General features: G+C 36.4%; 1 protein-coding gene across 1 annotated transcript in view; it reads right to left on the reverse strand.

The window, feature by feature from the left end:
* LOC105475389 (semaphorin 3C) overlaps positions 1-15059 on the reverse strand; it is a 179233-nt gene that overhangs the window by 31932 nt on the left and 132242 nt on the right. The window lies entirely within an intron of this gene.

The raw sequence follows: 15059 nt of genomic DNA on the forward strand, positions 1-15059 counted from the left end.
TGAGGTTTTTAAAGTGTCACATTCTAGAGTAAGACCTAATTTAGGCCTGCCCTAACAAAACCTGTAACCTAATCTGATAAGATGTGGAAGGGAGAGATTTTGGAGTTTGAGTCCTGTAAAATTGGAGTGACATGCTTTAAGCATTTGCATTCGAACAAAGAGTAGTACAAGTCCAAACAAGCGCAAAGCGATCAGCTAATAATAAAGTGCTTGCTATAATAAGAATGAACACCATCAGAGGAAGAAAACAGAACTCAAGCCCAGGGCATTATCCATGATTTCCAGGATTCAACAACATAATTCATTATATATCAAAAAGAGAGAAAACAGGACTAAGAGTCAAGAAGAACAAAGTTGAGATAAACCAGATGCTGGGCTTAGCAAATAACAGCTTTAAAGCAGTTACTGTAATTAGTATAAATATGTTCAAATAATAAAACAAATATATTCAAAAACTAAAGGAAGGCATGGTTTCAACAAATTAACAGGAAAATTCAGAAAAGAAAGAAATACTATCCACCCAACAAGATGGAAATTTTAGAACTAAAAGTATAATAACAGAAATAAAATATTAACTCCATGGGTTTAACAGCAGATTAAAGTATTAAGAGTTGAAAGAGAAAACAATTAACTTGAAGGCAGATTATAGAATTTATGCAATTGGAAGAACAGAGGGAAAAAAGACTGAAGGAGGTGAACAGACCCTCTTGGTCTATGTATTATCAAATGGTCCAACATATATGTGACTAGAGTTTCACAAAAAGAATAGAGAGATTGGAGAAGAAAAATACTTGAAAAAATAATGGCCATACACTTCCCAAATTTGATGAAAAACATTACATTACAGATGTAAGGATTCATTAATAACCAAGCTGAAGAAATGTTAAAGGAGTCAAACCCTGGCATATTTTATGTAAACTGCTGAAAACAAACCATAGAGAAAAATCCTTGAAAGGAACAAGAGAAAAAATACATTGTCATGAGAACAAGGAACATAATTATTGGTAAGTTTTTATGAGAAACAAGGGAGGCCAAGAAGATAATGGAATGACTTTTTTTTTTTTTTTTAATGCTGAAAGAAAAGACTAAGTGAACCCATAATTCTATATTCACAAAAATACTCTTTTTAAAAAAGTGAAAACAATCAGTAAAAGCATGGAAAGTTTGTTGCCTGCAGACCTCCTGCATTTGGAGAAATTTCTAAAGGATGCCTTTTAGCATGAAGGGAATTGGTACAAAATGGAAACTCCAAAAGGAATGAGAATCTGGTATGGTTCTCTTTTTGTTAGTGCTAACTGGTGTGCAGGTAGAAATTTTGGAACTGCTACAGATATTTGAGAACATGGTAAAAGCTGAAATAAGAACAAAGCTGACCCATTTCCGAAAATCTTAGTGACAGAAAAATAAAACTATCTACTCTAAAAAATAAATTAAAAAGTCAAACAGACCTGTATGTGATATCTTACAGAGTATTAAAAAATCAGTATTTTTAGTCTAATCCCTGTATTAAGTAGGGAATTATATTCTATTTTTAATGCAGGCCCATTATCTTTTATCTACAATTGTAAAATTCACAAGTTTGTTTTCTTTTTTCTTAAATTTCTTTGGTGGCAAAATCTGTCCTTACTTGAACTAATTTGGTCATAAAACCTGACCTGCACTGACTTCAGGCTATTTATGGCGGTTGTTTTTTTTACACAGGGTTTGAAGGTTTCTGTTTCGCTGCAGAAACAGTACTGTGCATTATTACAGGGTGTGGTCCCGGGTTCTGCAAGTCATGTTACCTCATATATATGAATACATTACCTTTTCCTATTCAACTACTTCTGAATTCTGAGGCACACTTGGTTTCAAATAAGGTAATATAAACTGTAATTGCTTTTCTTTTTTAAAAAAATATTTTCTAGATCCTTTTTACAATGAGCATATGTAACTTTGGCAATAACAATGTAAGAGACATAGTTAAGTGAAGCTATAGACTGAAATGTATGTTCCTGTTTTTACTAAGATGATGAGTGTACATCCTCAAAAGCAGATCTACAAAGACGACTTTACTAAATCAGGATACCACTATGTCTGCCCAACAGTTATGTTAGAAGGAATACAACTAATTTGTACTGTTCCCTCACACGCTGAACACCATGTATGCACAAGACCGTGCTCTATGAAGGTTCTCTTTTTGCAGTTATCAATGGCCCTCAGGAGTAGATAATGATTTCTCATTAACACACCAGTTAATGGCAGCCCCGACAACACTGCCAAGTAAATTACAAAGAAAAAGAAAATACACCTCCTTCTCCTGAATCTGCAACAAATGTCCTCTATTTCCATTTTATTCATTTTCGTTTTGCACTTGCAAACAGTATAGAGTAAAACCTGCCAACTGTAATCCTTTGTTTCTTTATAAAATGTGAATACAGTATTTGCCCTACACACCTGACAAGGCTGTTCAAGATCAAAGAGTCTATGTGAACCTTTCTTGTAAATTCTACAGATTGTAACTAATTTTACTCCCCATAGTCTGAAACTGCCTTTCCTATTTGTCTCTTCACCTGTTACATAAATTATTTATGTTCTTTTGCTATACACCAGTGGTTTTTACTTTTATCTACAAATTCCAAATGAAAGAAATGCCACCAACGTACTACCAACGGATTCATCTATGATGTCACTGAAGTTTTAAAAATATATATACTTTTTGCTTTCAGCTTTTCCTGATATAGTGGGTACTCAAATGTAGTTGATACTGGAAAATAATTGCATGCATATTGTTCATTACCATTTGTATTGCTTACAAGTATCTGAGCTCTGTCAAAGGAGATGCATTTTTTTGTTTTGTTCACTGCTTATGTCTAGTGAATAGAACAGTATTGGACATGTGACAAACATTCAAAATACGTATTAAATGCATATATACTAATATATATGACATACATCATAGATATGTGTGATTGATTTCAATAATAGATATTATATAGGTAAGTGTGTGTATGTCTCTACTGAATGCTTACTAATTGCTAGGTTGTACACTCAGGCTTATACATATTTTATCTCATTTGGTCTTTAAAGTAAACCTATAAAGTCTACTTTAAAGTTCTCCTATAAGGAAACTGGGCTTAGAGATGTTATGTAATTTCCTCGAAGTAATACAACTGATAAGTGATAGAGGGCAGGATTTAAACTTGAATGCCAAACTATATTCCCTAATTTTTCATCCAGGAATGACATTAAAAAACATTCTAATAAATTATTTTCTGGGGGTGTTTTTTGTTTGTTTGTTTTTTGAGACAGAGTCTGGCTCTGTCACCCAGGCTGGAATGCAGTGGCAGTCTCGGCTCACTGCAACCTCTGCTTCTCGGATTCAAGAGATTCTCCTGCGTAAGCCTCTTGAGTAGCTGGGATTACAGGTGCATGCCACCACACCCAGCTAATTTTTGTATTTTTAGTAGAGACGGGTTTTGCCATGTTGGCCAGGCTGGTCTCAAACTCCTGACCTCAGGTGATCCACCCGCCTCGGCCTCCCAAAGTGCTGGGAGTACAGGCATAAGCCACTGCATCCAGCCTTGTATTTGGTTTTATACAAGGTTTTGGAGAAGTCACAACCAAAATTAGAAATCTCTTGATGTTCCCATATGTTGATCTAGATTTTTATAGGTGCACACACATGCTTGCATCCATCATGGTTGTAGAAAGTTTCAGAGTTAAACCTTTAGGCAGGTTAATTGAAAAATAGACTTCTGGGACGAAGTTGAAAGAGAAATCTTAAGGCCAGTGGTTTTACTAAACTAGAAAGTATGTAACGAATGACTAAGTTATGTTTTAATTGAAAAATACCAAAAAAGCAGAAAACAATAAAATGTTCCCTTTTAAGATTTGACCTAATACTTTATTTATTCAACGAAGGTGTCTGTCCTCACAAAAATATCTGCTATATCTAATGTGTCAAAAAGTGTTTAGTAAGTTTGTATATTCTGGTTCTAGAAGCAAATTTTCTCTGTGAGGGTTAAAAAAAACACCATAATACAGTATTGGCTCAAGTGATAATCCACCAAAAAAGGAATTACTACTATTATTTCCTGTGATATAGCTAAAGAATATTCACATAGGGCCTCAGGAATCACTGAAATTAATGTTGTAGGACTTTGTAAATTACTAAAAATTATATATCACGTTTTAGTATTCCTGTTGCATTACATTAAGAATTGTTTCTATTTTAATTTCAGATAAACTGACACATCTTCAATAAAGAAGTCTTATTATGTAAGTTTTTACTGATCCTACACAAAAGATGCAACAACTACATTTCCAAAGATGTAAATTCAGGGCTAACCTTCTCTATTTAATCCTTTATTGTTTGGGGAGAATTACTCATCCGGGATTCATGAATTGTATAGTCACTCAACGTGTTTTCTTGCACCATTTTTTATCATAAGATAGGTTCTTCTGTGTTAGTTTTCAAAGTTTAAACCACATACATAAACTGGCCTTGAATATCTATCTACAGTTCTAGGTGCCTGGGTAAGGAAAACATCTTTCCTCTCAGAATGTGGTCATCAAACAACCCATTTACTTGCATTGTTAACCTCTTCCTACTTCTTTCTGTTCATGTCTCAGGTCTTTCCATCTGAAATGGTTATTCTCCTGGCAAATGTTACTAGTGTGTAAGAAGATAGGATGAGGAAAACAACCTACTACCAGGGCACTCAGCTATAACTGTGCCATGTCTGATGATCTTGACCACCGCATCTTCCTTCCTTTCAGTGTTTGTTCTTAAGACCACCACAATATCACATTCTTTTATTCTCCTGTTACTTGTATGATCACTCTCCATTTTCTTGGTAAATATTCTTTATTTTCCCACCCCTTAAATGAGCTCCAAGAGTTAAATCCTTATCTGCATAGTCTCCTAGACTGACTTCAAGCATTTTCATGGATTCAGCTAACACCCACATTGCTAATGACTCCCAGATCTCCAGCTCTAGCACAGTGCTCTCTATAACACCCTCTTTGACTCATCTGTCTGAATTAGTCCACCAAATCTTCAACTTGTTGTGAGACAGAGCAGAGCTTGAATTTAATTACTGTTCCTACTAGCTTTGCCATCCTAAGCAAGCATTTAATGTCTCAAAGCCTCAATTTACACAACTGTAAAATGGGGATAATGATTTTTATTGGGTTGCTGTGGGGTTTTAATGAAATAATGTAATTGAAGTGATCAATTTAGACTCTTATGCACAGTAGGTCAAAGAAGGAGGTAAGTGTGCCATTTATTAACAAAAATGAGTTCATCACTCTCCAAATCTGATTGCTGATTCTCTCTTACCTTGATCAGTCAATGGTATTTCTTTCCACCATTTGCCAAGTCATAAATCTATGAATCAAGTCACAAATCAATTTTTTATCATCAGGTCCTTTCTTTCTCCCAAATACTTTTTAGACCAGATAATGTCATTTCTAACGCCTGTCTTAATTTAGGCTCTCATCATTTCTTACCTATAACCTATAAAGAGTCTTATTTTCTTTCATCTGTCTTTAATGTATCCTCTACAACACTGTAAAAATGATCTACCTAAAAACGTGTATGGGTCACGGCTGACACACTCTAAGGTGACCCTCAATGAGTCATGCTCCTGTATAACTCCTCCTCTTGAGTGCAGGTGGAACATGTGACTTGCTTTTAAGCAACAGAAAAATATAAAAGTGATGGTATGTCAATATCAAGATTATGATTATATGAGACCCCATCTCAGCAGACTGAAGTGAGAGACTCTACTACCCTTGAAGAAGCAAACAACCACATTTTAAAAAGCCAATGAGGAGATCTATGTGCAAAAACCTGTGGGTGGCCTCAAGGAGCTAAGGACCTTACTTCTGCAAAAGTAAGGAAGTGAATTTTGCCAAAAACCAGGTGAGTTTGGAAGAGGACCTTGAACTTTAAAAAACAATTGTGGCCTGGCTAAATTTTGTTGTGAGACCGTGATCAGAGAGGCTAGCTAAGCAATCATCCTTGGGAGCTGTAAGATAATAAATGTATGTAGCCTTAAGCCACAAATTTTGTGGTAATTTGTTATACAGCAATAGAACACTATCTCAAATACGTATCAGGCAGTAGAACACTATCTCAAATACTCCCATGCAAAATAAATATTTATTGAATTGGATTAAATTGTCTCCTCCACTGAGTCAAGAGATTCTTAAAGGAAAATGATGTTGTCATTTTTCTAAGTCCTGGAATGCAATAATCTCAATAAATTCTAATGACTGAATAAATGACATCTTTGTGATATATTACTATGTTATTCTATACTGGTAGAGAAAAGCTCAAGAACATAACATGTTATCTTTTTGCATAAATCATTAAGGACATTTCCAGAGTTTTAAAACATCAGAATTGATTAATCTTTATTTTAAAAATTATTAAAAGAAGCATAGATTAAATTATAACTCAAAAGTTAGTTGTCTTAAGCTTCTATTGCTGTCATGAGCAAATTACTACCAATTTAGTGTCTTAAAAACACACGTTGAAGGCCGGGTGCAGTGGCTCATGCCTGTAATCCCAGCACTTTGGGAGGCCGAGGCAGGCAAATGGCTTTGGGAGCCCAGGAATTCAAGATCAGCCTGGGCAACGTGGAGAAACCCCATCTCTACTAATAAGAGAAAAATTAGCCAGGTGCGGTGGTGTGCGTCTATAGTACCAGATACTCGGGAGGCTGAGTTGGGAGGATCACCTGAGCCCGGGGTACGGAGATTGCAGTGAGCTGAGATCACATAACTGCACTCCGGCCTGGGCTGCAGAGTGAGACCCTGTCTCAAAAACAACACAAATTTATTATCTTAGAGTTCTGTAAACTAGAACGCCATCACAGGTCTCACTGCACTAACAAAAGATTTTGAGAGGGTTCCTTTCTGGATGCTTTAGGGACAATGAATATACTTCCTTGCTTTTTCCAGCTTCTAGAGACCACCTGCATTCCTTGGCATATGGTCTCATTCCTCCATCTCAAAAGCCAGCTAAGTCACGTTTCTCTGACACTTCTTCCACTATGACATCTCTAACAATGGCCAGGTAAGCTCTGCTTTTTAAGGACTCATGTGATTAGAATAGGCACACCCAAGCAATTCAGGAAAATCTCCCCATCTCAAAGTCTGTAACATTAAACATATCTGCAAGTTCCTTTTCACAAGTAAGATAACATGTCCCCAGTTCCAGAGATTAGGACATAGAGATCTTTTGGGACAGAGGCATTATTCTGCCCGCCCCATTAGTGGAAGAGAAGAATAAGAATGCAACTCATTGTAACACATACGACTCTTAAATACCACAGACTTCCTCAGAAACTCTGTTTTCAGATCTTTTCATTCCAACTTATACTACATTTCACATTCTAAAATGAAACATTTCCTTCTATTTTCTAGAATTTGAACTTTTCCAAGTTAAATAAAAAAATTTAAAATCAGCTTTCTGCAAAAACCACCACAACTGGCAGCTATAGCCTTCCTATGGATACTCACATAGGGAAGGCCTGGCCTGACTGAGCAGCAGGCTGTGAATTCTTCTCCTCGGGACAAAGCCTGCCAAGTCTGCCTCAGGGAAACTTGGCAGCACATCAAGAACAAAAACTTAGTGTGGCCATTTATTCCTGACACACAGACAATAGACTGCATCATTTAATGTCTTCAGGCTAGAACATTTTTCTTACATTCATATCACTAGAGGGTTAAATAGGGGCAACACCCAGGGATGAGGTGTGACTGTAATTGTTTTCAAGTCATCTAGAGAAACATCAGGGATTCAGTAGTAAATGAGCCAGCGGTGCAGAGCGAGTCACTGCCCTCTGTCCTCCTGCTGAGAGCCACTAGGTCCTTGCATGATATTCTAAACTCTCCAAATATATGCAGAATCCATTTTAATTAAGGAAACAAAAACATGCCAAAGAGTTTGATGGGTGTTTTGGTGAGCGTGTAAGACATTTTGAATATAGATATGAGTCCCATTTTAACACAAATTGTAAATGGGCAAAAATTTAGTGATACATCAAAAATGAAGGTAAAGTTCTACTCCCTTTTCACATCTTCCCCTCTTGCCCCAAAGTTTTATCTCCTTTCTTCCTAGCCATAATGTAATTGACATAAACATATCAAATTCATAGGTTAAATTCGAGCACATAGGTTAATTCACACAAAAATTCAGTCTGTTCCAAGGTGCAGTTCATCCAAGTCTTCTCTGTCATCTTGCAAGATGAATCTTGTTCACATGTAAGACTTGGCAACAACATATGGATGGGTTAAAATGAGTGGTATCATTCAAACAAAGCAATGTCAATGCTAATGTTGCATGTCAGCACATCAGGGATATCATCATGATATATGTGGATGAAACATTTAATTCATAGTAAAATGAAAAAATATAAATGAAATGAACTTCATTTAAGGAAAAAATGTAAAGTAGTTATGGTAAATGAGGTAAAAATGTGAAGAGAATAAATGTTCAATATATGAAATCAGATGGCATGGGTTTATATTTTGGTTGTATTACATATTAACTACTATCTTTTTGATCTTAACTTATCTGTGATTCTTCCCGAAAACAATGACAAATAATAAATGCAACTCATTCATTCAAATAATATCTATTGAGTGGCTACTGTGAGTGAGGCACTAGTCTAGGTACTAAGGATACATCAATCAATCAATGAAACCCATATCCCTGCCCTCCATGGCACCTACATTCTTACAATTCTTCATATGATATTTATAAGGGTTGGATGAGATAATTTATTTAGCATTCCTGGAAAAAGATAAGCACTGCAAATAAATTTAATTAGCATCATTATAATAGTAATAAAATATTTTAGGAATCTGTAAATATATATTTGCCTAGGTCAGAATACTAAATAAATGGGTAATTTGAGCAGACTAGAACCAATTATTATATATAATAACATATATATAACACATTATATGTATATATTCTTTATACAATCATTATATGAGATTTTAAACTGTCCTTAAAATAACAGGTGTCCGAAGAGGAGCTTAAAGAAAAATAATCCTGCTTTTTGAAACGAATTTTTTCAGCAATGAGCCCTATTTTTATTTCTAATAAGTTCTCTTTTTAAAGTAAAATGTAAATGACATTTGCCTCTAGATTAGCATTCACTCAGGGCTATGTTCCTTTCTTCCCCTCTCTCTTCACATACCCCTCTTTGCTACTCTTCTACATGATCAAGTAGTCATGACACCGTGACTTATCACCTATCTCCCATCAATTCAGCCATCGTTCTACTCTGCTCCATTAGTATTTCCTGCTGTGAAAATCCCTGTAGAATCTATGGTAAACTCTCAGAGGTTTCCACATTCTGCTTTGGAAAGCAGTGACCCACAATGTTATTAAAAATCAGTAACTTACAAAGGGATTTTTCCTTACGCCAAAGCAAAAGAGACATCTAGACATCATCCTCAGAGTGACATTCACGCACAACTTCCAGCTGACAGTCATCGCTTCTGAACTCACATGCACTGCTCCAGCTATCAAATTTTACATGGGGTATTTTAAGGAGTTCTTTAAAAATCAAAATTCCTGGCTCTGCAGTTCATTAAGTGTGCCATTCCAAGAGATGCAACTGCCAGAACTGGTTAGTTACTATGAAGGCAGTTATCCTCTAATGCTACAAGGCAAGCATTTTAAAGCTTTATTCAAATATGTGACACACACTTCAAAACTCCACACTTTCAGAGGACTTCCTGGAACTAATATTCCAACTTAGTACTCCTCCAGTTAAACGGAAGCTAATAAGAAGCATGAGACAGTATACACTATGTAAGAATGTTAGCAGAACACCACATGTATTGACCCTACATTAAAAAATCATAATAGCATTAAATTATCCTAAACCTCTAACACCCATTCATAAGAATACTCTCACTCTTTCATCAAAAACCACACATCATTCTGATTCATGTATAGTGCTAAAAATATAAATTTTACAGAATGTCTCTGAACCTGACCCAGACACTTAAATATTTTCATAACTCCAGAAGCAAAAGGAAAACCAGCAAAAATCTCTTGACTGTGTAACACAGTCTGCTTTGAACAAACGGCCTGGATGCAAGCAGTAGGTGGCAAAGTTAAAATAGAAATGTTAATCCTATGAGAACCCTTGCCTGCTGTTTCATAGCCCTTCCTCAAGATTAAAAAAAAAAAAAGAGAGAGAGAGAGAGGTAAAGAACATAAAAACACCTATAGCCCTAATACTACAGAATAAAAGGAAGTGCTGATTTTAAAATACATGTTTTCAACCTGTGATTTTTTTTTTTATAGACAGTAGTATCAGGAATGGGTGGGAAAATAAATAAATATAGTTTCCAGTTTAAATTTTAACAAAGTAGCAGCCTTTTTTCTTTACCCAGGATAAAAGAAGAAACATTAATTTTGGGTAACATTATGAATTACTTTATTGTATCTACATATTAGAAAACAGCTTCTTGAAGAAGTATTAATTTTTAAAAAATTTACAATGATCAACCAAACAGTAACAAGCAAACTTTTTCTATAAAAGGCCAATATATATATATATTTCCGGCTTGGCTGGCTACAGGGTCTCTGTAGCAACTAATCAGCTCTGCTGCTGTAGTACAAAAGCAGCCACAGATGAAATGTAAATGAATGGGTATGCCTATATTTTAATAAAACTTTCTCTGTGGACATTGAAATCTAAAAATCATACAATCTTCACTGCTCATGAGATATTCTGCTTTTTATTTTTTCAACCACTTAAAAATGCAAAACAACATTATTAGTGTATGTACCATACAGAACATACAGTGGGCTAGATTTGGGCCACAGGTTATATTAACAGTTTGCCAACCCATAGACTAGATAGCAATAATGAAAACCGTAAGAAATAAAAGGTCAGAGGACAAAGCTCACTTTTCCTTCCTTCCTTCCTTCCTCTTTCCCTTCCTCCCTCCATTTTTTCTTTTCTTTCTAAATTAATTAATTAATTAATTAATTTTGCTTGATATCTGGCAACACAAAAAATAATCCGATGCAGTTTGATGAAGTAGAAGGTCAGTATCTCAAATTCAGTCAGAGTTGTACATGATAATGGTACCGGGCTAACTGTAACAGTTACCAGGCACAGAGCTCACACATCTACCATGGAGATTCTGTAAGCTACAAAATCATTCATAATATTCAAAGTGAGTATCATTACATGGAATCCTATTTGCATTCCAATGAACTGTCACATAAGTTTCCCCTATGGCATCTTCTTTGACAAATAATGTCTTCATTGAATTCCCCTGAATTTTCCTTGATGATACAGAAAAAAAGACAAAAGAGAAACTTGCTTCACTGTGCCAATAACTGGAGCATCATTATTCGTTTATAACAGCTGAAGGGTTGTCTGACACTAGGGGACCTGGAAACACCCTAGAAATGTTATATCCTTCCCAAGACAGTTAGATATATAATGCTGGGAAATCCTGGGACAATGACCTGTGATTCTCCCCCAAAAACGCTATTTTGTCTCTTTTAGTTACAAACAAGAAGAGAGAACTCTCTTTGGGAGAAATTTCACCAGCAAACCAAGAACTACTTGAGCAGTAGTTTTTTTTTTTTTGTTGTTGTTGTTGTTGTTTTTTTAGATGGAGTTTTGCTCTTGTTGCCGAGGCTGGAGTGCAATGGCACGATCTTCGCTCACCACAACCTCCACCTCTCAGGTTCAAGCGATTCTCTGGCCTCAGCCTCCCTAGTAGCTGGGATTCCAGGCATGCGCCACCACACCCGGCTAATTTTGTATTTTTAGTAGAGGCGGGGTTTCTCCACGTTGGTCAGGCTGCTCTCAAACTCCCGACCTCAGGTGATCCGCCGGCCTCGGCCTCCCAAAGTGCTGGGATTACAGGCGTGAGCCACTGCGCCCGACCGCAGTAAATATTTTATACCAATATACTGGTTGTTAGAGACTCAGATAAATTGAAATCATTGTTTAAAAATTATAATGCAGCCTGTAATGACAGTAAAGTCCAGTGGCTAAGGGCGCTACCATGTCTTCAGTAAGATGCTGGGGCATTGCCACAGCACACACTTTCCTATTAGGATGGGATCCTCAAGAGACTCCTGTGGCTTTGTAAGCAATCATCAGTGCAGCTTCCACTACAATTAAAAACATATGCCTAAATATTGTTTTTGAAAATGACACAAGTGTTTAAATACCAAAATAAAAATTCTATGAAATGGTGCCAGAAGCTTATGTGGTAAGAAAAGCCAAAGAATTTGTGCAAAAGTATGCTTCTTACTGTCTTCTATGAATAAACACTGCTGAACAGTTCATAATGGCTTAAAATTCTACCCATGAAATCTACATCTTTTATGTAGAAAATATAATTATTTCATGTAGATTTTCATGAAAAAACAACAACAACAACTTAGTTGTGGCATCTAAGTCCACCTTTAAGGCAGGCCTCACAAGAAAAAAAGCCAGTCATCTTTTCTGGGTAATATGAGACATTATGGAGAGGTAATATTCCAAATTACCACACAGCCTCAGGAAAAAGAAAACTGTTTTTCTAACACGAACTCTGCGTTGAATGATTGAGCTAAGGCTAAAAGCAAATCTTTGTAGTCACTGACATGAAGGCTGTATCTGTAGAGAACAAAGCTTATATGCGAATGAAGATTAGCTTTTACAGTCACATTTATGAATTCATATTACATGAGTAACAATGGACATAGTTATGATTTTCAATTTATCTTGACAAATATTTATTGAGCTTATCAGGTACTGTGACGTGCCTAGAAAAGAAATTATATAGCAAAGAGAGAGAGAACTTTGAGAGAAATGTTCAGTAATGAATACAAATATGGGAGATTGGATTAACTGCTGGGTGGAGAATTTTCAAACAGGATAAATTGAGTTTGAAGCATGATGTTTGAAATGTTAATGGGTTATACAATGTGTGTTATCTAACAGTCAACTGTACATGAAAACACTGAGCATAGGAAATGGTAAGGAATAACGATATACATTTGGGATTTGTTTGCACAGAATGGATAACTGAAGCCAAGTGAATGAATGAGATGGGCATGGAGTATCTTAAAAAAGGGGACTATAAGGCCAGGTGCGGTGGTTCATGCCTGTAATCCCAGCACTTTGGGAGGCTAAGGTGGGCGGATCACGAGGTCAAGAGGTCAAGACCATCCTGGCCAACATGGTGAAACCCCGTCTCTACTAAAAATACAAAAATTAGCTGGGCATGGTGGCACGCACTTGTAATCCCAGCAACTTGGGAGGTTGAGGCAGGATAATATCTTGATCCTGGGACGCAGAGGTTGCAGTGAGCAGAGATCGTGCCACTGCACTCCAGCCTGGGCGACAGAGCAAGACTTCATCTCAAAAAAAAAAAAAAAAAATGGGGGGGACCACAGACAGAACCTCAAGGAATACCCACATTCATGGGCAGGAGGAAGCCAGCTAAGACGGAACCACTAGGAAGAGAGGAGAATCCTCTGACACATGAGTGGAGCAATAGGTAAAGTGAGATTCTCCAACGCCAACTGATGCAAATAGGAGACAGAGGTATTTCAGTGGTTAAAAGCCTGTATTTTTCTTATCATGAGACCATGCAAGACCTTGGCAAAATCTGCAAAACAGCAGAGGTGGCAGTGGGTGAAGACAGATATCTAGTTTCATAACCTGGCAAGGCTTCTAAGTTGAGGATTCAGTGGAGGATGAAATGGAAGAATCAAGTGAGTAAGAATATAATTGATAACAAAAATCCTGGAGATGGTAGGATGAGATACAAATTGAGAGCAGAGTGAGGAACAGTTATTCTGGGAAGGAAGGATTATTCCTCAGCTGTCAGGCAAGCAAAGAGAGGACTAGTGAAAACTCAGATATGTCCAACTGTGGGAAAGGATGCCAACCTAGGATGCCAAAAAGGATAACCAATGTAGTAGTACATTTTAGAAGATTCTCAGTCTCAGTCCAGTAAAGCTGAAATTACATGAAAATGAAACATTCAGATATGGGATTTTTAAGAATAAAAAAAGGATAAAATAAAATCCTTATCTTAGCACACTTTGGAAATTTTATTTAGCCAAGAAAAAGTATCCACATCTTAAACTGATCGAAGTATGAGTGCAATTTATCCCTTCATCCAGAACACATATTCCACCACTGCCATATTTTATAATGACTTTTACAGACGTGTGGTCTATTTCCTAATAAACTACCTAATTTCATAAAGTAGTTCTAAGATTACAATAAGATGTTATTGTAAGGAGTGTTATTGTAAGTGAAGAGATTTCATCAGTTCCTGTAAGGTAGTTAGGGATGTTTGAAATAGATTTTAAATTACTGCCTGACCAACAGCCAGGGTGTGAAAGACGTGAGGAGTGGTTCCTAACTTTTGTGTGCATCAGAATTACTTAGAGGGCTTGGGAAAGCACAGATGAGTGGGTTTCATCCCTAGAATTTTGGAGGAAGCACCTCAGAATTTGTATTTCCAACAAGTTCTCAGTGACACTGATATTGCTGGTCCAGGGACCACACTTTGAGAACCACTGCTCTGTAACATACAATGCTAGTTATTCCTTATCGTGTGGGTCTATGAACAAGCACATTTTCATTCAACTTCTATCAAAGTAAATTGATGGAATTTGTAGATGTGTTAAGACTGCCATCAATATTTTCAAAAAACCTGTCTATATTTGAGTCACATTCACTTTCAAATGTTGTATTGAACATGCTATCTGTCATTATCATTATCCTTAGAAAATGGCTTCAGGTACTGATTAAGAAGTCACAGAGTCTGTTTCTGTTGAAAGGAACACTTAACTACATGGCTTATTAAATAAGGGATAAACCAGCTTCGGTTATGTCTGGATGCAATTCTAGTACTTAATCATTGCTTTTTTTTTTTTTTTTTTCCCATCGGGACAAGTAGAAGTTTTTCACAAGGCTGGTTCATTTCCAGTTCAGGTGGAAAGTGCAGCAGAGAAATCATACAAATATCTTGTAATGACAAATTGCCAAGAAAATCATATAGCCCTACCT

This window comes from Macaca nemestrina, chromosome 4, assembly GCF_043159975.1.
Source record: "Macaca nemestrina isolate mMacNem1 chromosome 4, mMacNem.hap1, whole genome shotgun sequence".
In the NCBI taxonomy this organism is placed as follows: Eukaryota; Metazoa; Chordata; class Mammalia; order Primates; family Cercopithecidae; genus Macaca; species Macaca nemestrina.